The 23,005-nt window shown below is 39.4% G+C and overlaps 1 long non-coding RNA gene across 1 annotated transcript; it reads left to right on the top strand.

Moving 5' to 3' along the window:
* Positions 1–10,777: 10,777 nt before the first annotated feature.
* LOC122003693 lies at positions 10,778–21,822 on the top strand. Its single transcript, XR_006118036.1, has 3 exons — positions 10,778–10,807; positions 21,609–21,657; positions 21,729–21,822. It is a non-coding gene; the product is annotated as an uncharacterized LOC122003693 (long non-coding RNA).
* Positions 21,823–23,005: the final 1,183 nt, after the last annotated feature.

Genomic DNA, 23,005 nt, shown 5'->3' with positions numbered 1-23,005 from the left:
ATATTATACTTACTTGTATTGGTGCCAAATAAACTAAGTATAATGGCGTCCTTAAGTAGAAGGTTCTCACCTATATCAATCGGTTAGTTGAACCGATAGTGAGATGATATAGGGAACACTACTCTTAATCATTCCTAGTCGAGTATTAACATTCAGGGACAATGTTAATGCAATAAGACTAGCATGTAGGTCAACTCGATGACTTGATCTCACAAGTCATGGATATAGAGATATCAAGTTGACACATGGGTATGCATTAGAGAATGTATATTGAATGACCCACCATGAGAAAGTATCATGGATCGTTATATGAGTGTCATATACTTTCTCATGTGGCTATTAGTATGACTACTTGTCCTTAGATCTGAAGTCACCATGGTTCCCTACATAAGGAGTTATGTACTTTGGTTTCGTCAAACGTCACCCGTAACTGGGTGGACTATAAAGGCGATTACTGGATATGTAACAAATTATGCAGAGGGATGTGAGTGATGTAGATGGGATCTATCCCTCCTATATGACGGGAGAGACATCGATATTCTTGATAGAGTGAGACCACGAAGTGCATGGCCATGCCCAAATGAGTCAATATGAGATATTGACCTAATTTGATTTAGTGAGCCTACTTGGAGTTCAAGATTTAGATTGGTCAGAGGATGACACGGTCTATGCCTCACATTGATCTATCTAGATGTCTAGGATAGAGGGACACTTGTCATAGTTTGTGAGGAGTCACAATTAATAGTCAAAAGGTGATGTTGGATCTCAACATTCTTGCAACTTGGGTAGTAATGATGTGTTGCTAGATACCACTCATTACTTATGCTCCTAAATGGGTTTAGGGCATTGCCAACGTTACAAGAACCTATAGGATCACACACTAAGGACAATTAGATGGAGATTAGGTTCATATGATGAACCAAGAGGATTAGATTCATGTGATGAATCAAATTGGATTAAGAGTAATCCTAATTGGGCTAATTGAGTTGGACTCAAGTTGATTCATATGTTCAATGAGTCTAATTTAGATTATGACTCATTGAATCAATTTAATTAAATTAATTAGATTCATTATATTAAATTGGCTTGAATTAAATGGTTGGATTAGATCAACCATGAGAGAGATTAATTCAAGTTTGACTTGACTTGAGAGGAAGAGGAACAGTCAAGTTTGACTTGACTTTATGCCACATCATTTGTGACTTGGCATTAAGTAGCCAATGATGATGTGCCACATCATCATAGTTGACACATGTGTGTGCCACCTAATTGAAGTTACAAATTCTCTTTGCTTTAATGTGGCCGGCCACATTAATGAGAGGAGTTACACTTGGTGTGGCCGGCCACTAAGGGAATGAATGGTATTCATTTTCATTCAAGTGAATTTTGATTCCATCTTCTTCCTTGCTCTCTCTTCTTGCTCTTCCTCCCCTCATCTTGTCGAGACCTTCTTGGAGTGCTAGCACACTCTAAGGTTCTCCCTCCATCGAGTTGTTCGTGAGGATACTCATAGAGAGTTGTCTACCTTGACAACTTGAGATCCGACACCTTGGACGAGTGGGATTCGCGAAAGGCACGCATCAAGGGTAAAAACTCGTACTCTTATGTAGATCTAGAGTTTATAAACTCGTACTCGTAAGTTTTTCAAAAGTTTTATTCTTCGCACAGATCCGGTGGCGGGGCTTTCAGGGCTTCCGCGACGCGGAAAAGCGGTTTTCGCGGCCCGAAAAACCCAACAGTGGTATCAGAGCCACGTGCGAAGCTTGTACGAGTTTAGTTTTTATTTTTATGACAAAAATACAGTACTGTCTTTTTCTGTAAATTTCTGATTTTTATGATTTTTATGGGTATTTTTCTCGTAGAAGCGAAGCACAAGTGTTTCGACACTTGTAGGCTTCGACTACCGAGAAGATTTTTCCGAAACGGCAAGGTTTCGCCCCAGAACTTTTTGGGACAGCAGGATAAGGTGCTGTAGGATCGCTAAGGAACCCTCGCGATGGTTAGATCACGGGTAGGGGCGCTGCCCCTGGACCCGCAAGGGGATTCGTTCCGCGATTGCGCCCGAAAATCGCTAAACGGGACCGCCGAGAAATTTTACTCGTAAAAATTGTAAAAATTAGTATTAAAATTACAAAAAATTATGGAAATTACATAATTTAGAATTATGTATAATTTGTGATAGTCATGGCCCAAAAAGACCCAATCTGATTGGATTTGTGTTATAATTCATATTACGGCCTGTGCGCCGTCATTTGTGTTGTGTGTGTTGTATATTTGATACGCGACATGCGCGTCGTGCATTTCTCCATTTATTCTTATTGTAAATTAGTTTAGACTCGAATGTAACTCGAGTTTCAAAATTGTAATGTACAAAATTGGAGCCGTGGAAGGTCCACTCGAGACGGAGTTACGAGGAGGGCGCGAGCACAAGGTGGTCAAAGGGAGGAGCTTGAGAAGCTGTTGACCCTAGGTTGACCATCCGATCTTCTCATTGGCTTGAGAAGATCGTAGTAGGGCCATGACTAATCACAAATTAATTTAATTAATTGCTTATGTGTATGTGATGCATGATTAGTAACTAATTAGTGCCTAACGATTAGATTAGATCTAAATCGTGTACAAGATGCACCCTCTCGATTAGATTAGATCTCAATCGCATCAACTCTAATGCCTACCGTGCCTATCACTACCTCGATCACATGTGTTGTTGAATCTGCCAAAGCAGAGCAACACATATTATCCTGGTAGAGTACGGAGGGACAATCTTGGTCCCGCTTATCAACGCATGGGCGAATACAAACTCAATTAGATTGAGTATTCCTACTTAACTTGGTTGGATCGAGTACAACTATAGGTATTCTTCCAATGGTTGGAAAGATAGGACATAAATCACATTTATATTAATTCTTGGGCGTATTAGCCAAATCTAACTCAAGTTTTAATATAACTGCGGATAATGATCCTATAAACAAGAGTTGCTTAGAGATGTAATTGATAAATCGTTACCTACCGATCATACTAAATCTTGGGCGTATTAGCCAAAGCTAACTCAAGGTTAGTATGATGTGGATCTTGTCCCACATGAATTATAGAATTCAGTGGGAGCATCATTTAGTTAAAGGCCTAATTAAATGATTTAAAAGAATATGATATTTATTTTCTGCATTTTTCTGTTGTAGATAACCATGACGTCGAATACGAACACCTTCTCTCTGCATTCTGTCCTTAAGAAGGACAAGCTCAACGGAGTAAATTTCCTGGACTGGTACAGGAACTTGAGAATAGTTCTCACCCAGGAACGTAAACTGTACGTTCTGGAGCAGCCCATTCCGGAGGCTCCTCCTGCCAATGCCCCGCGAGCTGACAAAGATGCTTATAAGAAGCATCAAGATGACGCATTAGATGTGTCCTGTCTAATGCTCGCGACCATGAACTCTGAGCTTCATAAGCAACACGAGTTGATGGGCTCTTACGATATGGTTGAACATCTTCGTCAACTGTATCAAGGACAAGCGCAGTATGAGAGATTTGAGATCTCAAGGGCACTATTTCAGTGCAAGATGTCAGATGGGGCTCCCGTAGGTCCATATGTACTCAAAATGATTGGGTACATAGAAAACCTACAGAGGTTGGGATTCCCGCTTGGCCAAGAGCTAGCCACTGACCTGATCTTGCAATCCTTGTCGGATAGCTATAGTAAGCTCGTTCTAAACTACAATATGAACGGAATTGACAAGCCACTACCCGAGTTGCTTAGCATGTTAAGAACTGCTGAACTGAACCTTAAGAAGGCTAAGCCCCACTCTGTTCTAATGGTTCAGAAACACAAGGGCAAGGGCAAGCCCAAAGCAAGGGAAAGTTCCAAGCCAAGGGCAAAGGCAAGGCACTGAAGCCTAAAGGAGGGGTCGCTAAGGATGCTACCTGCTTCCACTGCGGTCAGACCGGGCACTAGAAGAGGAACTGCAAGGTGTACCTGGAAGATCTTAAGAAGAAACGAAGTGAGACTTCCACTTCAGGTATATATGTTATACAAGTCAATCTATCTATTTCTTCATCATGGATATTAGATACCGGATGTGCATCTCACATTTGTACTAATGTGCAGGCGCTGAGAAATAGTAGGGCATTGGTGAAGGGCGAGGTGGACCTACGCGTAGGCAATGGAGGGCTTGTATTAGAGTTAGATGATTGTTGTTATGTATCTGCATTAACTAAGAACATATTTCAGTTTCTTGTTTGGACAAGAAAGGTTTCTCTTTTATAAATTAAGGACAAATGTTGTTCTGTTTATTTAAAAGATATGTTCTATTGTAGTGCACCTCTGATGAACGGACTCTACATTCTAGACCTTGAAAGCCCTATCTATAACATAAAAACCAAGAGGTTCAAGTCAAATGACTTGAACTAAACCTATCTCTGGCATTGTTGCTTAGGTCATATAAATGACAAGCGCTTATCCCAACTCCATAAGGATGGTTTGCTGGACTCATTTGATTTTGAATCTTATGAGACGTGCGAGTCATGCTTACTAGGCAAGATGACCAAGACTCCCTTTAGTGGGCACAGCGAAAGAGCGTCTGATTTGTTAGGACTTATACATAGTGATGTATGTGGCCCTTTCAATGTCGCTGCTAGAGGTGGTTATACGTACTTCATCACATTTACTGATGACTTCAGTAGATATGGTTATGTGTACTTGAAGACACATAAGTCAGAATCCTTTGAAAATTTCAAAAAATTTAAGAATGAAGTACAGAACCAGCTTGGCAAGAGTATTAAGATACTTCGATCAGATCGAGGTGGAGAATACCTTAGCCATGAGTTTCGTGACTATCTAGCTGAGTGTGGGATTTTATCCCAACTCACTCCTCCTGGAACACCACAGTGGAATGGTGTATCCGAAAGAAGGAATCGTACCCTATTAGATATGGTATGATCTATGATGAGTCACACAGATCTTCCGACATTCCTTTGGGGCTATGCTCTAGACACGACAGCCTTTATACTCAATCGAGTTCCATCCAAGGCCGTGATAAAGACACCATATAGGATATGGACTGGGAGAGATGCCCAGGTGTCTTTTATGAGGATTTGGGGTTGTGAGGCTTACGTTAGACGTCAAGTCTCAGACAAGTTAGGACCCAAATCTGACAAGTGCTAATTTATTGGATATCCCAAGGAAACTAAGGGATATTACTTCTACATTCCCAGTCAGCACAAGGTAGTTGTGGCAAAGACTGGGTCTTTTTAGAAAGGGATTTTGTTTCTAGAAAGACTAGTGGGAGCACGTTAGATCTTGAAGAAGTTCAAGATGCGAACAATAGCACTGAAGCCTCGATGGAAGTTGAACTGGAACCACAAAGTGTTGTGGATGATGTTGTTCCACAAGGAGTTGAGGAACAACAACCAGTTCAAGTAGACATACCTCTTCGCAGGTCTGATAGGGTACGTCATCAGACTAAGAGATACTCATTTCTCTTGTCTGACCATGATGAAGTTGTGCTCATAGATGATGAGCCTACCACCTATCAGGAAGTTGTGATGAGACCAGATTCTGAGAAATGGCTAGAGGTCATGAGATCCGAGATGGAATCCATGTACACCAACCAAGTATGGACTTTGGTTATCCACCTGAAGGGGTAAAACCAATTGGGTGTAAGTGGGTCTTTAAGAGAAAGACTGACATGGATGGACTTATTTAAAAGGGTCGCTTGGTAGCTAAAGGTTTCAAGAAGATTCATGGTATTGACTATGATGAAACCTTTTCTCCAGTAGCGATGTTTAAGTCCATTCGCATCATGCTTGCTATTGCAGCATACCATGACTATGAGATATGGCAGATGGATGTCAAAACCGTGTTTCTGGATGGAAACCTACTCGAGGATGTGTACATGATATAACCTGAGGGTTTTGTAGATCCACAGCATACTAGCAGAGTATGCAAGCTGCATAGGTCCATTTATGGACTAAAGCAAGCTTCTCGGAGCTGGAATCTTCAATTCGATGATGCAATCAAACAGTTTGGTTTCATCAAGAACGAAGATGAGCCTTGTGTCTACAAGAAGGTTGTAGGGGATATAGTTGTCTTCCTCATATTGTATGTGGATGACATACTACTCATTGGGAAGGACATCCCTTTGCTTCAGTCTGTCAAGACCTGGCTAGGGAGTTACTTCTCAATGAAGGAATTAGGTGAGGCATCCCGCATTCTAGGGATACAGATCTAAGAGATTACTTAGCCTAAGTCAGAGTACATATATTGACAAGGTACTCCTTCGGTTTGCCATGCAGAACTCCAAGAAGGGATTTCTGCCGATGTCACATGGCGTGAGTCTTTCAAAGACTCAAAGTCCCTCTTCTAGAGAGGAGAGAGACCGCATGGATCAGATCCCTTATGCCTCAGCCATAGGATCTATCATGTACGCCATGTTATGTACTCGACCTGATGTCTTGTATGCTTTGAGCATGACGAGCAGATACCAGACAGATCCAAGTGAAAGTCACTGGATAACGGTCAAGAATATTCTTAAGTACTTAAGAAGGACTAAAGAATATTTCTTGATATATGGAGGCAATGATGAGCTAACTGTAAAGGGTTACAGTGATGCCAGCTTCCAGACCAATCAGGATGATTATCGATCGTAGTCAGGGTTCGTATTTAGCATAAATGGTGGTGCTGTGAGCTGGAAGAGTTCGAAGCAGGACACAGTAGCTGATTCTACTAAAGTGGCCGAGTACATTGCTGCATCAGAGACAGCAAAGGAGGCAGTTTGGATCCGCAAGTTCATCACTGAACTTGGGGTGGTTCCCAGTATCGCTGACCCTATTGAGCTCTATTGTGATAACAATGGAGCTATAGCACAAGCGAAGGAACCTCGCTCACACCAGCGGACCAAACACATACTACAGCGCTTCCATCTCATTCGAGAGATTATCGAGAGAGGAGATGTGAAGATTTGCAGAGTACCTACAGAGGCTAACATCACAGATCCCTTGACAAAGGCTTTGGCATAGAGGAAGCATGATGGTCACACTAGGTCATTGGGGCTTAGAGTCTACATTGATTGGCACTAGTGCTAGTGGGAGATTGTTAGTTAGAGCCCTAGAGCCAATCATTTGATGATTGTATTATGGACTTATTGTATCATATTCTTATATAAATAAAGGCATTTGTTTTGGATATTATACTTACTTGTATTGGTGCCAAATAAACTAAGTATAATAGCGTCCTTAAGTAGAAGGTTCTCACCTATATCAATCGGTTAGTTGAACCGATAGTGAGATGATATAGAGAACACTACTCTTAATCATTCCTAGTCGAGTATTAACATTCAGGGACAATGTTAATGCAATAAGACTAGCATGTAGGTCAACTCGATGACTTGATCTCATAATTCATGGATATAGAGATATCAAGTTGACACATGGGTATGTATTAGAGAATATATACTGAATGACCCGCCATGAGAAAGTATCATGGATCGTTATATGAGTATCATATACTTTCTCATGTGGCTATTAGTATGACTACCAGTCCTTAGACCTGAAGTCACCATGGTTCCCTACATAAGGAGTTATGTACTTTGGTTTCGTCAAACGTCACCCGTAACTAGGTGGATTATAAAGGCGATTACTGGGTATGTAATGAATTATGCAGAGGGATGTGAGTGATGTAGATGGGATCTATCCCTCCTTTATGACGGGAGAGACATCGATATTCTTGATAGAGTGAGACCACGAAATGCATGGCCATGCCCAAATGAGTCAATATGAGATATTGAGCTCATTTGATTTAGTGAGTCTACTTGGAGTTCAAGATTTAGATTGGTCAGAGGATGACACGGTCTATGCCTCACATTGATCAATCTAGATTTCTAAGATAGAAGGACACTTGTCATATTTTGTGAGGAGTCACAATTAATAGTCACAAGGTGATGTTGGATCACAACATTCTTGTAACTTGGGTAGTAATGATGTGTTGCTAGATACCGCTCATTACTTATGCTCCTAAATGGGTTTAGGGCATTGCCAACATTACAAGAACCTATAGGGTCACACACTAAGGACAATTAGATGGAGATTAGGTTCATATGATGAACCAAGAGGATTAGATTCATGTGATGAATCAAATTGGATTAAGAGTAATCCTAATTGGGCTAATTGAGTTGGACTCAAGTTGATTCATATGTTCAATGAGTCTAATTTAGATTATGACTCATTGAATCAATTTAATTAAATGAATTAGATTCATTATATTAAATTGGCTTGAATTAAATGGTTGGATTAGATCAACCATGAGAGAGATTAAGTCAAATTTGACTTGACTTGAGAGGAAGAGGAAGAGTCAAGTTTGACTTGACTTTATGTCACATCATTTGTGACTTGGCATTAAGTGGCCAATGATGGTGTGCCACATCATCATAGTTGACACATGTGTGTGCCACCTAATGGAAGTTACAAATTCTCTTTGCTTTAATGTGGTCGGCCACATTAATGAGAGGAGTTACACTTGGTGTGGCCGGCCACTAAGGGAATGAATGGTATTCATTTTCATTCAAGTGAATTTTGATTCCATCTTCTTCCTTGCTCTCTCTTCTTGCTCTTCCTCCCCTCATCTTGCCGAGACCTTCTTGGAGTGCTAGCACACTCTAAGGTTCTCCCTCCATCGAGTTGTTCGTGTGGATACTCATAGAGAGTTGTCTACCTTGACAACTTGAGATCCGGCACCTTGGACGAGCGGGATTCGCGAAAGGCACGCATCAAGGGTAAAAACTCGTACTCTAATGTAGATCTAGAGTTTATAAACTCGTACTCGTAAGTTTTTCGAAAGTTTTATTCTTCGCACGGATCCGGTGGCGGGGCTTTCGGGGTTTCCGCGACGCGGAAAAGCGGTTTTCGCGGCCCGAAAAACCCAACATCACCTGCCTGGCTTCACTCACCAGGACTTTCACCTAGCTTCATCCACTCGAATTTTCTAGCTATCTAGCTTCACTCACTAGGTCTTTCACTTAGCTTCACTCACCAGGATTTTCCATCTACCTAACCTCTAGTTAGGACTTTTCTAGTCAAGTATTCAGTCAACCTTTTGACCTACTTGACTCTTTTTCACATCTAACTAGTCAACCTTGACTAGAGGGGAATTGTATCAACAATCTCCCTAAATGGACGATTACATCTGTAATCTCCATATATTGTCAAACATCGAAACTCAAACATCAAGGCTCAAACTTGAGCCAACTCAAGCTTAGTCAACTAGGTCAACCTTAACCTAAGGATATTGCACCAATATTTCGCTCGACTTCCTATGATCCTAAGCTCCTACACACTTAGACACAGGGATCAGAATATAACAGGACCTAACCTAACTTGGTTGATCACACCAAAAACAACCTTGGGTTCCAACATTATTGATGGGAAATCCACTAAAAAACCTCTTCCGGTAATCTCGGAAGAGAGAATCGAGTACAAGAGAAGTTAGGTCAAGTGCAACACACACTACAAGAAAATTGGGATTCTATAACACTTAAACGACAACGTTTTTTATAAAAAGCATTGTCTATTTTTTTTAACAACACTTTTAGTGAAAAGCGTTGTCTATTTCATTATTTTCTTATTAATAGACAACGCTTTTCTAAAAACCGTTGTCTATTAGTGATTTTTACGGGTCAAAGACAACGCTTCGTAAAAAGCGTTGTCTATTAGACTTTGTTTTAGTGTCTACGACAACATTTTTTAAAAAGTGTTATCTATTGTTAAATTCTCATCTAAATCTTGATTAATACAAACTGTTGGATCTAAGTAAGGAGTAGAAAACCCGAACCCTTCTCCCAACTCCTATCTTCCGATCATTTTTGATCCCGAACCCTTCTCCCAACTCCTCATCTCACGCGGCCTTCTCCATCCAACTCCTCTCCGGTGAACCACTCCTCCGAACTCTCCGTCAAGGCCACACCTTCGTCAAGCGGCAGATCCTGGTGCTGAGGCGATTGACCATGATAGATCGACCCATCTCTTCACCTCCTTCGCCCCCGACGTTGAGGCGGTGACTGGTATAAGGAGGACAAGATGAGCGTGAGTCCAGTGCCGGCCTCGGACACCCATGGCAACCTGGACGAGCAGATCGCGCAGCTCATGCAGTGCAAGCCACTCGTCGTACAGGAGGTTACATCTCGCCCTTTCCCTCGCTTATTTTTGTCCGATCGCTCCTTCAATTTATTCCTTCTCTAATCAGGATGTTTGTTTTGAGGGGTTTTCTCGATTCATGCATATTCTTTACAGATCTAAGGTTGAGTGGGTTTTCTGCTCGAGCTCCTCCTCTCAGGCTAACGCAGAAGAATGGCGGTGCTTACGATGGATTCCAGGGTCCTCCGGCCGAGCCTTGGTCTGAATCTGGAGCCGGGAGGTGCTAGCTTGTGGCCCACCCTTTTGAGCCACTCGCTTTTGCGAGTAGTGGAGCAGCCTTTCTTCGACGCTGCGCCGTGCATCACAGCACACGGGGGATACGACGCCTGAGAGCGCAGAGTTGATGATTTTAGTGGCTGCCATTTTTTTCTTGCCTTAATAGCGACCAAAAAGATTTGGCGTGGATGACCTAGACCTTGATCTCTCCCCTCTCTCTCTCTCTCTCTCTATGTCACTCTCTCATTTTGTCCGAGGGTGCGACCTTGGCGGCGGCTGTGGTGTTGTGGGCGATGGCTAAGAGAGTGGACAAGCAGGTAAATCTCTTCTACTGCGCCGAGTGCGAGGAGCTCGCCAGGAAAGTGGCCGATCACTCCAACGCCATCCAGCTCCGGACTATCTCTTGGAGGTAAATCTCCACCTCCTCTTTCATGGATTCTTTGCACAGAAGATAGACTACTTGGCGAACTGGATCTTGTGGCTTCTGAGTTCAATGATTCGATCTTTATCCTCGTAGTTTGGATTTTTTTTTTCTTTTAAGTGTAAATAACGGAGCTAGGGTTTTGAATAGGCCTAATCTTTTGGTGCGGGAAGCATCCGACGATCAAACTCGTATTTTGATAATGGAAAAGGATTCAAAGTTAAGATGTTTAGTGATCTAACAAATCCTCTAAGCATTTCAGGAAAAGACCTAACTGTGGTTAGGCAAGGTAAAAACCCTAGGGGGTGGTAACCTTAGGTGATAGGGGGTGGTAACCCTATGCGGAAAGTCTTGGCAGGTCGAATGCTTCAGGCAAAAGTCCTAAGGGGTGATAACCCTAGGTGGAAAGTCCTGGTGTCGCGAACCAGGTGAAAGACTGACTAGCCGGGAAGCGGATGCCCAGCAGAAAGTCCGGAAGCTTCGAGTGCTGAGCAAAAGTCCAGTCGATCTGAAGGATCGCACTGTCAGCATGTAAATCTCCTGAGTGGAGTAGGTGAGGACGCGTTCCCCGCAGAGGGAATAGTAGGCGTCGGGTCGACCTAGGGTTTCCGGCTGGAAACCCGAAGTCAGACTCGGACAGTTCGGAGACTGTCATATTCATACTATCTTTATGTGCTAACTTTGTGCTGTAGGGTATTTTTGGGATTAACATATCTTGCAGGGACCAAAGTGTAAAATTGGCCTCGGATGAACAGTACCGAGGCGCCTCCATGGAGCTTGGAGGCGCCTCGGGTGCAAGGCTAGAGCTGGCTGCGAAGCAAGCTTGGAGGCACCTTGGTGAACAGTGGAAGGCGCCTTGGACAGCTTGATGAAGGCGCCTTGGAGAGGCTAAAGTTGCCTTGAACCTGATAAGGTTCAACCAGTTCAGCCCTTATCTCCGCGGCTGACTCGGCTCATTCAAGGTGCCTTGGTGAACTGTAGAAGGCGCCTTGAACACCCTTTATAAGGGATCTCGACCAGCAGCTCAGAACAACAATTCACAAGCTTTCCTTCTGTTAAGTGCTGCTCAAAAGTCAATTCTAAAGTGTTGTTCCAGTCGCCGACGACCCGAAGCTTGATTTATTATTATTCTGTTGTCGGTATTATTTCAATTTCAGTTGTACTTATTTCTACTTGTACTTATTCACGATATTTTAGTTGTTGCCCACGGAAAGCGATCAAGGATCGCGGGAGTAGGAGTCGATCTAGGCCCCGAACGAAGTAACGACCGTGTTCTTGTGTGTTTGTTTCTTTTTTATTCCGCTGCTTTAATTACTCGACGAACGTTTTACGATTCCGATAATCGAACGAAATATCCGCGAGCGCTATTCACCCCCCCCCCCCCTCTAGCGCTTCTCGATCCAACAATTGGTATCAGAGCGGGGTAGCGTTGATCTGGTGCAACCACCAATCACGCAATTTTTCGCAGTGTTTTAAATTTTTCGGAGTCAACTGAAATTAGTATTATTACTATATTCCAGTTTTTTTTTCGTTCATATCGATCTCGCTCGAAGTTGGTGCAACACCACTCGAGTTAGTTCTTTTTCTATTCTTTACTCCTGCACTGCTAATCCAAGACATAGTCTTGGGACATATTTTTTTATTCCTTTTTGCATATTCTCTCAATGGCCCAACAAGAGGGTTTCAGCACCGTCCGTCCCCCGCTCTTCTCCGGAGAAGATTTCGGGTACTAGAAGGGACGGATGGAGACGTTTCTAAAGATCTAGTTCGAGATGTGGATGATCATCCAAACTGGATTTCAACTACCGACTGACACTGATGGCAAACCTACTCCCTGCAAAGACTGGGAACCCCCCTTCATCAAGAAAGTGGAAGCCAACGCCAGAGCTACCTGCACCCTCAAGTGTGGACTGACCAAAGAGGAGCTCAACAGAGTTGGTCCATTCTCATCAGCAAAGGAGCTTTGGGAAAAGCTGATTGAACTCCACGAGGGAACCTCTGACACAAAGGTGAGTAAACGTGATTTACTACTTAATAAATTATATAATCTAAAAATGCAGGAAGGTGAGACGGCAAGCTCTCTACACGCAAGAATTCAAGACATCCTCAACTCTCTCCACGGAATAGGGCAAAAGGTAGAGAATCGAGACGTCATAAGGTACACATTAAATTCGTTTCCGAGGAGTACATTGTGGGCATCAATGGTAGATGCCTACAAAGTCTCCAAGGATTTGTCTTCAATAAAATTAGATGAATTATTCTGTGAGTTTGAATTACATGAGCAGACTAATGGACAGCCGACCGAGAAGGGGGTTGCTTTGATTGCAGGTGCTAGTCGAATACGCGAACCGAGAGCACGACGAAGAACTGAACCTGAATCGGAAGGAGATCCCGACTCAGACGATGAAGATGATGAACTAACAACCGAGCTCGTGAACCTCGTAGAGAAGCTCTACAAGAAGAAGAAGAGCTTCAACAAGAAAGATCTAAAGAAGGTGGTACAAACCAAGGAGGTTCAACCAAGTTCGAAAGGTCAGTTCGAAGTTATCTGCTACGGGTGCAACCAGAAGGGGCACATCAAGGCCAACTGCCCAAATCAAAAGGAAGCTAAGAAGCAGAGAAGGAAGAAGGCCCTGAAGGCGACGTGGGATGAATCTTCTTCGGAAGACGACGACGACGAACTTGATCAGACATGCTTACTTGCTTTGATGACCAGGGACCAGATTGACAGATCCGAGAGTGAGAGTGAGTCGAAGGCCGAGTCCGAGCGAAGCCACGGATCCGTATTCGATTCCGAAGGGCCAGATCCCGCTATAAGAATCCCTCGTCTAAATAATCTAGTCAATTTTTTGTTGCGCAAACTAGCTAAGTCAAACCTTAAGGTCAAGTCACTTCTAAAGGAAATAGTAGTCCTTAAAGAAGTGACTAACTCTAAATCATTACCTGACCAAGTTCAGACTGGAAATTCAACTCAAGTTCAAAAACTTGAGAAAGAAAACTCTGGTCTGAAAAATCAGGTCAAGAATTTAAAAATTACTTTAGAACGGTTTTCCTTAGGTTCCAAGAATCTTGACTTAATTCTTGGGACACAAAGAGTCATTTATAATAGAACTGGGCTAGGATACAAAACTAAAAAGAAATATAAATCTTATTTATCCTTAATAAACAAACCTAATAGTAAGGTAATCCAAGCATGGGTCCCCAAGTCCAAATTGGTCAATCAAGTTGGGCTTGGTCAATACTAGGTCCCGAAGGATCAAATACACTACCTCAATAGGCCATATCGAAGCTATGATCCAGGGGGAGCAAAAAGAAAAACGATATTAATTAAACAAACTTAAAATTAAAAATTAAATTGAAAAATTCGAAATTAAATTAAATTCAAAATTCAAAATTAAATTAAAAAATTTAAAAAGAAATTAAATTAAATTAAAAAATTCAAAATTAAATTAAAAATTTTAAAATTAAATTAAAAAATTCGAAATTAAATTAAATTCAAAATTAAATTAAAAATTTTGAAATTAAATCAAAATTCAAAAATTCAATCAAATAAAAATTTAGAAGGAGGATCCAGAATAGCTGGCACCCCTAACTAAACTACCCGACTGGGTAACCGAACTTAATCTACCCGAAATGGGTAAACAAGAGTAGACTACCCGGCAGGGTAATTAAGGTTAGAAAAAAATGGGCTAGGTTTAACTTGACCCACGGTACTGGTGAAGTTTTTGGATGATAGTACGTTAGGGAAGCTTGGCCATCGCATGTCTAGGAAGATATGGCTTCGACCTGGTGCATTTGGCCAAGTCGAACTGACCGAAGCTACCCTTAAATGGATCCTAACCAGTTAGACCAAGGTTTAGTATTAAGTTCAATGGGTAGGACTATTTGGAAAATCTCAAAGGCATGGTTACTTTAATGAGTTCCTTATGACTCACCATAGCCCAGAAGTTTATCCAAAGAATGTCTATTTGTTGAACCCAAAGCTAAACCTGAATCCAACACAAAGTTAAACCAGACCCTAAAATTCAACCATAATTCATCTCACAACAATTATAGGATACCTTGATTGAAAATTTAGATCAGGTGAGATGACTAAGGAATAAAAATAAAGTCAAATTAAATTAGGAATACAGAAATCATTTTCAAAATTAATAAACTTAAAATCATTTTCAAAATTAATTAACTTAAAATTATTTTCAAAACTAATTAATTAAAACCACTTTCAAAATTTAATTAACTTAATATTATTTTCAAAATTAACTTAATTAACTTAAATTATTTCCAAAATTAATTAACTTAAATTATTTTCAAAATTAATTAACTTAAATCATTTTCAAAATTAATTAACATAAATTATTTTCAAAATTAATTAACTTAAATTATTTTCAAAATTAATTAACTTAAAATTATTTCCAAAATTAATTAACTTAAATTATTTTAAAAATTAATTAACTTAAATCATTTTCAAAATTAATTAACTTAAAATTATTTTCAAAATTAATTAACTTAAATTATTTTCAAAATTAATTAACTTAAATTATTTTCAAAATTAATTAACTTAAAAATTAATTAACTTAAATCATTTTCAAAATTAATTAACTTAAATCATTTTCAAAAATTAATTAACTTAAAATTATTTTCAATTAATAAACTTAAAATCATTTTCAAAATTAATTAACTTAAATTATTTCCAAAATTAATTAACTTAAAATTATTTTCAAAATTAATTAACTTAAATTACTTTCAAAATTAATTAACTAAAATTATTTTCAAAATTAATTAACTTAAATTATTTTCAAAATTAATTAACTTAAAATTATTTTCAAAATTAATTAACTTAAAATTATTTTCAAAATTAATTAACTTAAATTATTTTCAAAATTAATTAACTTAAAATTATTTTCAAAATTAATTAACTTAAATTATTTTAATTATTTTCAAAATTAATTAACTTAAAATTATTTTCAAAATTAATTAACTTAAATCATTTCAAAATTAATTAACTTAAATGATTTTCAAAATTAATTAACTTAAAATTATTTTCAAAATTAACTAACTTAAATTATTTTCAAAATTAATTAACTTAAAATCATTTTCAAAATTAATAAACTTAAAACTATTTTCAAAATTAATAAACTTAAAATTATTTTCAAAAACAAATTAACTTAAAATTATTTTCAAAATTAATTAACTTAAAATCATTTTCAAAATTAATAAACTTAAAATTATTTTCAAAATTTTTAACTTAAAATTATTTTCAAAATTAATTAACTTAAATTATTTTCAAAATTAATTAACTCAAAATTTTCAAAATTATTTTCTTAAAATTATTTTCAAAATTAATTAATTAATTAACTTAAAATTATTTTCTTAAAATTATTTTCAAAACCTAATTAGGTTAAAATTATTTGTTAGAAATCATTAACTTAAAACCTTTTCAAAATTAATTAATTAAATATATATATATATATATATACACGTGGCGCTTATTAGAGGCGCCTCCCACCAAAGCGATGCGCCCTAGCAAGCGGCGGGAATATTCCCGTCGCATCGTCTTAAGGCGCCTCGAATCAAACGGAGGCGCCTCAAACAAACCATTCAAGGCGCCTTCATCAATTCTAAGGCGCCTTCAACCTCGAGTTTTTCCCCTAACAGAATCCTTTCTGTTGCATTTTCCGGCCGCGCTCCACACGATTTTCGCGTGCAATTTCTAGCAACCAAAGCGCCGTCACGTTGATCCTACTCCAGCTAGACTTCCATCAGCAGATATCAGATTCCCTACTGCACATCTTAGGGATACCTTTTCTAGTTACACTTTTGATCCTATCAAACCTAGATACATAAATAGGTCCTTTTTTACCCAGTTTTGCCAGCCCTCTATCCAGATGATAGAGCACTATCAGCTGGACCAACTGGTTTACTGCACTGATACAGTAAATCAGGAATTATGTGCACAGTTCTGTCACAACCTTGAGAGGGTTGATGATAGTACGTACTCCACCAGAGTTGCTGGCACTGACATTGAGATTACACCCACTTTGTTACGCACCACCCTAGGACTTAGGGCTTCAGAGTCTACTTTCCTATGCTACCCCAGTAGGGAACTGCCATTTGGTGATCCCTACTCCCATATTACGTTAGATACTATCTATACGTATTTTTTCGGGGAAGAGAGACCTCTTAGCCTGACTCAGTTCAGGTCAGTCTCTCTTCGGGTTCAGGACTATGTGATGTATAGGGTCCTGACAGCATGTATTTTGCCGATCTCATCTCGGGATGTCCCGAAGATGCGGCCTTCACACTCATTTTTCTTGTATGCCTTGTGTCATCGATTAGATATCGATATAGCCTTGCATATGTTCCAGAACATCATTTGTGCATCTGGGACAGTCACTTCCAGGATAGTACACATGCCCTATTGTCATATTTTGACACGCTTCTTTTCGACCATAGAGGGCATAGATGTGACCAGAGGGACTGTCATCCCTCTAACCATATATGACGAGCTAGGGTCCCGCAGTTGTAGACTAGCCAATGCTGAGATCACCGCTAATGGAGTTCTAGCCTGGACAGGACGACCACAGCCAGCCGCTGCCCCTATCGCTCCAGAGGCCGAGGATATACCAGGCGAGGGAGAGGAGTGGGCTGACTTCTTAGCTGAGGATCTTTTCGCGGATCCTTCCCCGTCTGCCGGGCCATCCACCTCAGCCGGACCTTCGACCTCTGTACCACTCTCTGTCGAGGACAGACTTGCTCGACTCGAGGTCGAGTCCATCCAAACAGGACGGATAGTTCTCTCCCTTCGATCTGAGATGGCTACCGGATTTACCTCCCTCCGAGACGAGATACGACGTCTAGGTCAGCCAGCACCCGAGCAGCCCCATGCACCACCTCCCGCTGATGACCCGCCAGCTGATGCTCCTCGAGTAGATGATCCTAATCTTTGATATGACACTTTTATGCATTGTACTATGGACTGTTGACTATGGAAACTTACACTTCACTATCTATTTTTTTTTGTTAGACCTTCTTGAAGTGATATCTACTTATTTGCATGCTTGCTAGTCAACAATTTACTTAGTTTTCAAATAATCTGGGTCTACTTATTTTTTTTTTAAAAAAAAATTCTAGGAAAATATTTATTTCAAAATCCCAATTTATTAGATTTTTCAAAAGTTGGACTTAGCCTAGGCTTCCCCCCTAGATATCATGTTCCCCTAGACTTAAGCCAAAGCATCTCACAAACACCTAGGTATACCTTGCTTGTGTTTGTAAAACATAGAACGGCGTGAGATGCATAGGGTATAGCCTGAACTCAAGAACGCTTATTTTTGTGCATCAATATGAGTCTGAGCGTAAATACTTTATTAACAGTAATCCAGTTAAGTCTTCCAGTCTTAGTCAAATCTAACTGGACTAAATGACTTAACTAGACTAACCAAGTGAAAGCTGCTACCCTCTAGGCAATCAGTAAGTAGCTACAGGTTAGACAGTTGGTAAAGGAAATGGATCTATTAAGGTTAAACATGCTTGAACTTTAGGGCTCTGATACCTGCCAAATCATATTCGATAATTTAAAATTTCTTTAATTTGACTCGTGCATGGACTTAAGGACCAACTGAATAATTAACCTCAATTTTTAGCTACTTCCTCTTTGTTCTAAATATTCACAAGTTCTTAATTTTACCCCTATTTTCAAAATCAAGTTATTCAAGTTAAGCTAAGTTTTTTTTAAACTTAAGCTATATTTTCGAAATTCAATGTTTGCAAAAGACCTAGCAACTTTCATTTTTTAAAAATTTTTTAAGCTTAGGCTTCTCACAGAATCATTCGTTACTTAAAAGTATCATAAAGCATATTTTTGCAAACTTTAAAAATTTCTGCTAAGCAAAAGTAGCTTTCAAAATTTTCTTTCAAAAATCATTTAGTTCCAAAACTTCTCTTTTGACTCATATTTTCACTCGCAAATTTGAAAATGAAAAGTAGTTTTGGTATTTCTTTATTCTTTCAAAAAGAAATTAGGTACACTTGTCTTTTCTCCAAAATTCAATGTTTTTAACTAACACAGTTGCAAAAGACTTAGCTAAGTGACTTCAAATCTCTTAGCAAATACTTTAGTCAATTTTGAAGAATATTTTTCAATTGTTTAAAAGGTGTTTTCAACATTAAGCTAAGTCAATCTCCCTTACTTATTTTGTTTCACTTAGCCTAAGATCCCTGTTTCACTTAGCTAAACGATGAAATCACTTATAAAATGCTAAGTGTTTTTGAAATTTTCTTTCTCTCTTTAGAAATCTATTGACTATCTTTCTAACAAACAATTATTTTTGGAAAATCATTGTCTATTCTACCAAAGCTAAGTATTTCATTACTTATTTTTGATATATGGCAAAGGGGGAGAGTAGCCAATTCAAAAGTAGCCAACAATTCAAAAGTAGCCAATTCAAAATTAACCGCAAAATATTATTTAAAGGGGGAGTAACACTTAAGGGGGAGCTTTACAAGATCATTTTTGCTCGCCTTAAAAATCTTTTTCTTTATGCTCGCTTTACTTGCATATCTGTTTACTTAACTTTGAATTTGGGTTGCCATAATCAAAAAGGGGGAGATTGTTGGTGCGGGAAGCATCCGACGATCGTACTCGTATTTTGATAATGGCAAAGGATTCAAAGTTAAGATGTTTAGTGATTTAACAAATCTGTTAAGCGTTTCAGGAAAAGACCTAACTGTGGTTAGGCAAGGTAAAAACCCTAAGGGGTGGTAACCCTAGGTCATAGGGGGTGGTAACCCTATGCAGAAAGTTTTGGCAGGTCGAAGGCTTCAGACAAAAGTCCTAGGGGGTGGTAACCCTAGGTGGAAAGTCCTGGTGTCACGAACCAGGTGAAAGACTGGACTAGCAGGGAAGCGGATGTCCAGCAGAAAGTCCGGAAGCTTCGAGTGCTGAGCAAAAGTCCAGTCGATCTGGAGGATTGCACTGGCAGCAGGTAAATCTCCTGAGTTGAGTAGGTGAGGACGCGTTCCCCGTAGAGGGAACAGTAGGCGTCGGGTCAACCTAGGGTTTCCGGCTGGAAACCCGAAGTCAGACTCGGACAGTCCGGAGACTGTCATATTCATACTATCTTTATGTGCTAACTTTGTGTTGCAGGGTATTTTTGGGATTAACATATCTTGCAGGGACCAAAGTGTAAAATTGGCCTCGGATGAACAGTACCGAGGTGCCTCCATGGAGCTTGGAGGTGCCTCGGGTGCAAGGCTAGAACTGGCTGCGAAGCAAGCTTTGAGATGCCTTGGTGAACAGTGGAAGGCGCCTTGGACAGCTTGATGAAGGCGCCTTGGAGAGGCTGAAGGCGCCTTGAACCTGATAAGGTTCGACCAGTTCAGCCCTTATCTCCGCGGCTGACTCGGCTCATTCAAGGCGCCTTGGTGAACAGTAGAAGGCGCCTTGAACACCCTTTATAAGGGATCTCGACCAGTAGCTCAGAACAACAATTCACAAGCTTTGCTTCTGCTGTGTGATGCTCAAGAGTCGATTCTAAAGTGTTGTTGCAGTCGCCGATGACCCGAAGCTTCATTTATTATTATTCTGTTGTCGGTATTATTTCAATTTCAGTTGTACTTATTTCTACTTGTACTTATTCACGATATTTTAGTTGTTGCCCACGGAAAGCGATCAAGGATCGCGGGCCTTCGAGTAGGAGTCGATCTAGGCTCCGAACGAAGTAAACGACCGTGTTCTTGTGTGTTTGTTTCTTTTTTATTCCGCTTCTTTAATTACTCGACGAACGTTTTATGATTCCGATAATCAAATGAAATAGCCGCGAGCACTATTCACCCCCCCTCTAGCGCTTCTCGATCCAACATAATCCATTCTTTTTATCCTAAAGTTAGGTTTCGTTCTTCCTCCTTAGCGTTAAGAGTTTTGTTGTTGTTGTTGATAACTCCAAGAAAAATGGATTAGAAGGATCTGCTCTTCTGTTGCTTTATCATCGATAAACGTTTTTCATTTTTGTATCCTCTTCCCGAAGTTTGTCTAGGTTTAATGATGCATTGTAACAAAGCATGAGTGTGTCAATCTGTTATACCTCTCTTCTTCAGAGGAAGAATTTAACTTCTCATCCATTGTTGCAACTCGAACTAATAGGACGTTTCCATTAACCATAGAAGAAACCTAAACCATGTGTGGAATTGATTAAGCAAAATCTATGGAAGTATTTGACCTATCTAGACATTCTCTGTTGGTTTCAATTTCCACGAAGGTTTGACATCCTCAAGGATCAAAGTCTATGCTATAGAAAATTGTCCCTTGTCGGCAGAGCAAAAGTCCAATAGCATACTCATTGTATTGAGCCCGCCAGTGAGAAAATGGACCCAATTGCAGTTCCATTTACAGGTACATCGATTGTTGCATCCCGACCAGCAAAGAGAATTGACCAATTATGTTTAATGTAAATTACCTGGCTGAAATGTTCATGGCCTAATTCCTGGCTATAGACTTTTTTTTTTCCCCCTTACAGATTCATGTGTAAAAATGTTCCATGGATGCGAAATCTTTGCTTTTTTATCCCCAATTAAATAGATCAAAAAATGCAGATCTCGACTTCTTGTTAATCTAGGATTTTCTTACGGATGAATCGAGAACTTGTAGGCATATCAAGATGTTACTGATGTGTGATCGTTCTATATACCATGTCGTGTTTGTTCTTAACCCTCGATTGTTGGATTGGAGCATATGCTTGTTCTTTGCGTGTGTCTTATTTTCTGCTGATGTTTTATTATGGGATATTGTTAGATGTCCATCCCAACGCACTCCTAGAGCTACATACCCAACTGCTATTGAGGTATTCAAGCACCTGCTTGATGCATTTATCTGGAAATCCATTCTGATTTTCCCTTAATTCAATTGTGACAGGATGACAGTTCCAAAGAGACTGACAGAATTCCAACACCTAAAGTGATAATTGATCAAGACTCAAACCCAGATGCAACCATTGTCGAGGTAGCCTTTGGCAATCGCCTTGGAGCACTACTTGACACTGTATACTCGAAATCTCTAACTCCCTTCATGTTTTTCTTACAATGTTTCTTTTTTGTTTCTAGAGTAGCAAACATTTTTTAGCTTTGATTTTTTGTTTATAATTATATACTTTGTATATGTAAAATGGTAGATATTGGCGTTAGATCTATTTTAATCTTTAGTCGATCTTTCTTCGTAACAAATTGGTCCGGTTGCAGGTCTTTGATCCGGTTCCCTGGATTGTTCCACATATCCTATGATTCAAGCTTTAAACAATGGAGTTTGTAGAGAAATTTGAGCTCTTCCCAGACTTGAAACTGCTAATGTAGAACTGGCCAGTCCATATTTCATTCCTGGACTGTAATGATTTTCTTTGTTGGACTATAGGGTGGGTTAGTGTCGCTTGTTAATGAATAATCTGATGATTTATTTATCCGATGTGACTTAATTATTTCTCCTTGATACAATTATAAATGCTTTAAGTTGTTAGAGACGATGGGAAATAGTTTATCTGATCAGCATGTCATTCGGAATTCAGTTTTTGATTGAGCTAATTTTTCTTGTAAGTTATATAGAAAAAATATTCGTAGAGGTTTCTATTGTATCTTTTCATAAGCCTCTGGAAATTTATGAAATATTACTCAAGTTATAGGACTCCTCTAGTTACATGCATTAACTGTTTGTTCTATTAACAAGGAATAGAGGTAAATGCTTCTATTCCCTTCTTGTGTCTTGCTAATTGCTAAAAGTTCACAATGAGTTCATATTGTTAAGACATTAGCTTTTGTAGTCCAATGTTTGTTTAGTGTTCTTTTTTTCGCTATGAAAATAATATTTAGAATTTCTTGCAATTTATCATTGTGAGTTAATAACTATATTTATATGTTTTTAAATAAAATTTCAGGTTAGGGTGCTTTGTGAAAAATCTAAGGAGGTTTTAATGGAAGAAAGCAATGTTCAGGTAGACATTACTTTTTTTAAGTAAGTTATTCAATCTAGTTAAGGCCCTTGTTAAAGTATAACGCTGTTGAATTTCCTTGAAGTTGTTCACTCGCATGCTGGTCATGATCATTCTCTAATAAAATTAGAAGGAATGTAAACAACACAAACCTCAACTGATGTCTCATAAGAAGTTCTTATAGAACTTCATTGGTTGTAGGCGTAGAAGCTTA

Source organism: Zingiber officinale, chromosome 7B, assembly GCF_018446385.1.
Source record: "Zingiber officinale cultivar Zhangliang chromosome 7B, Zo_v1.1, whole genome shotgun sequence".
Taxonomy (NCBI): domain Eukaryota; kingdom Viridiplantae; phylum Streptophyta; class Magnoliopsida; order Zingiberales; family Zingiberaceae; genus Zingiber; species Zingiber officinale.
Note: the sequence above shows the minus strand (reverse complement) of the source record. Positions and strands in the feature narration are given on the sequence as shown.